The sequence below is a fragment of the Petaurus breviceps genome, unplaced genomic scaffold (assembly GCF_028583685.1).
Source record: "Petaurus breviceps papuanus isolate PSGF00001 unplaced genomic scaffold, PetGlider_PUasm1.0 188, whole genome shotgun sequence".
NCBI classification, from domain to species: Eukaryota; Metazoa; Chordata; class Mammalia; order Diprotodontia; family Petauridae; genus Petaurus; species Petaurus breviceps.
This window is the reverse complement of record NW_027185804.1, coordinates 3,971,431-3,974,383: the sequence shown is the minus strand read 5'-3', so window position 1 is coordinate 3,974,383 and position 2,953 is coordinate 3,971,431. Positions and strand designations below refer to the sequence as shown.

Sequence of the window (2,953 nt, the reverse complement as noted above, 5' to 3'; positions counted from 1 at the left end):
GGAGGGAGAGAGAGGAGAGAGAAAAGAGAGAAAAGAGAGGAAGAGAAGAGAGGAGAGGAGAGAGAGAAGAGGGAGGGAGGAAAGGAGGGAGAGAGAGGGAAGAGAAAAGAGAGAGAGAGGAAGAGAGGAGAGGAGAGAGAGAAAAGGGGGGAGGGAGGGAGGGAAGGAGGGAGAAAAAGAGAGGAGAGAGAGAGTGAAGAAGGGGGAGAGAGGGAGGAAAGGAAGAAGGGAGGGAGAGAGAGAGAGAGAGGAAAGACAAAAGACTGCTCTATTCACAATGAAAAACTGTCCTTTTTGACAAATTGATGTATCTGGCCCTTTGTGACCCCATTTTGGGATTTTCTTGGCAAAGATACTAGAGGGGTTTGCTATTTCCTGCTCTAGCTTATTTTTAGATGAGGAAACTGAGGCAAAGAGGGTTAAGTGACTTGCCCAGCGTCACACAGCTAGTAAGTGTCTGAGGCCAGATTTGAACTTGGGTCTCCTAGTTATATTCACTTGCACTACCTAGCTGCTAATTAATGTCTTAGGTACCTAACATCTTTGATTCTGGGGCTGGACTTCATGACCTCTGATTGAAAGCTGAACCAATAGATCTAAACAAAATAATGCTTGAATTTCAGCAATGTATCTGACAAAACCTCTCACAATATCCATGTAAACAAGATGGAGAGATGTGAGCTAAATGATTTAGAACCTGTTGGCCAATCAGACAAATCCCACCTACCACTTCCCACCTGTGGGACCTGGGGTGAATCACTTCCTCTTCCTGGGCCTTAGTTTCCCAATCTGTAAAATGAGGGGGGTTAGATGAGATGGCCTCCCCAGTCCCTTCATGTGCCAAATCTCTGGTTCTATGACCCAACAAGAACGTGTGACAAGATCAATGTCAGCTTGGAATGAGGTCTCTACATGAGTGCCCCAGGCATTTGGCCTTCACCCTGTCTTCTACAGTATTTTCCCCCCAAGTAACTTGGATAAAGACAGAAATGGCATCTGCATGAAATTTCCAAATCATAGGAAGTCACGAGGAATAGATGAACAACTGGGTAAGAGAACTGGGATCCAAAAAGACCCTGACAGGCTGGACTGATGGGTTTAAACTACGATGAAATGTGTAGGGATGAGTGCAAGGTCCTACATTTGAAATTTTAAAATCATTTACCACCCAAGTACGAGATGGGAGAGACGTGATAAGAACACATCAGTGTGGTGGCAGGAGGGCATGTCAGCGGAAAAAAGCCGATGCAATCTAGACTGTGTTAGATGTATAAGGTCTAATAGAGTCTCACTTATATTGCAAGCTCTTAGACAAAAACGATGCGTGGTGGTTTTTTTTTTTCATTTTTGTAGCCCTATTGTTTAACACGTAAGTGGTTGCTATTATTGAAAGAGGGAAGTGATGGTCCCACTGTTCTCTGCCCTTGTCATAGTCCATCTGGGGTATTGTTTTCATTGGGATACCTAATTTTAGAAGGGATTTTGATGAACTGGAGCCTTCCCCAAGCAGAATGACCCAGAATGGGGAGGATGGCAGGATTTAGGGACCTTGCTACATAAGTTAGTGAAAGGAAGTATTTAGTGGGGTCCTGATGACTGAAGGTTGTCTTGTGGAAATCAGATTTGTATTTTTCTGCTTGACTGCAGAGGGTAGAATGGGGACAGACAAGCAGAAGTTATTTAAGAGATTGGGTTCAAATAAGGAAAAACTTTGTGAACAGCTAGGCAGTGGCGGTGGATAGAGTGCCAGGGCAGGGAGTCAGGAAGACTCCTCTGAGTTCAAATCCTGCCTCAGACACTTGCTAGATGTGTGACCCCTTGCAAGTTACGGCACCCTGTTTGCCTCAGTTTCCTCATTTATAAAATGAGTTGGGGAAGGAAATGACAAACCACTCCAGTATCTTTGCCAGGAAAACCCCAAATGGGGTCATGGCTAAACAACAACAAAGGAAAACTTGGTAGTAATCAGCACTGTCCACCAGTATAGCTGAAGCCCTCTCTTGAGGTGTTTAGGAAGGGGCCAAATACCCACTTGCCAAAGGTACTGGAGATAATGTTTAGCTAGTAGTTGGATTCGCTATTCTCTGAGGGGCTCTAAGATTTTAACAATTCTGAATGGAGGGGGTGCGTGGTTCTGTGTCCCAGGAGGAAGTTTGCTGTGTGGCAGAACTTGGCTCTTTGCAAAGAGGAACAACTGAACCTAGGTTCTTCTCTGACTGTTCTTAACTTGACCCTGTGGAACTCCTCAGGAGTCTTAGTCCCTAAGTAATTGACCTAAAGTAATAGGACCAGAGATTTCTGGAACTTTGAAGTCATTGGCTCCAACCCTTTCATTTTGCAAATGAAGATACCAGGACCCAGAAAGGTTAAGTGACTGGCCCAGGGTTACCTGGTGAGTAAAGTGTCTGAAAAGGTCTTTAGTCAGGCAGTCAGTCAATCAGTAAATATTTATTAAGTGCCTACTGTGTTCTAAGCACTGTGCTGAGTGTTGGGGTAAGCACTCTATCTACTAGACCACACTGCTTCAAGTATGGCCCTGGGGGAGGCTAGGGGAGAAGTGGTTCTAGCCTTAGCCTCTGAGTTTTAGCATACTGGATTGTAGCAGAGAAAGGCTTTCCTAAGAGGATTTTTGCCTTGCTGCTTCTTGAGCTGACTCCAGGGGTGCAATGGTTAGAGTTCTGGGCCTGGAGTTAGGAAGACCTGAATTCAAATCCAGCCTTGAAATTTACTAGCTGTATGAACCTGGGCAAGTCACATAATCTCTGTTTGCTTCAGTTTTGTCATCTGTAAAATGGGGATAACAACACCTATCTCCCAGGATTGTGAGGATCAAGTAAGATCGTTAAGCATTTAGTACTGTGCCTGACATGTATGAGGTGCTTAAGAAATGTTCCCTTCCTTCCTTCCTTCCTTCCTTCCTTCCTTCCTTCCTTCCTTCCTTCCTTCCTTCCTT

At 44.8% G+C, this 2,953-nt stretch overlaps 1 protein-coding gene across 5 annotated transcripts in view; it reads left to right on the top strand.

Moving 5' to 3' along the window:
* The window catches only part of DENND2B (DENN domain containing 2B), a 142,215-nt gene that overhangs the window by 94,957 nt on the left and 44,305 nt on the right, over window positions 1-2,953 (top strand). The gene's annotated exons all lie outside the window — the stretch shown is intronic.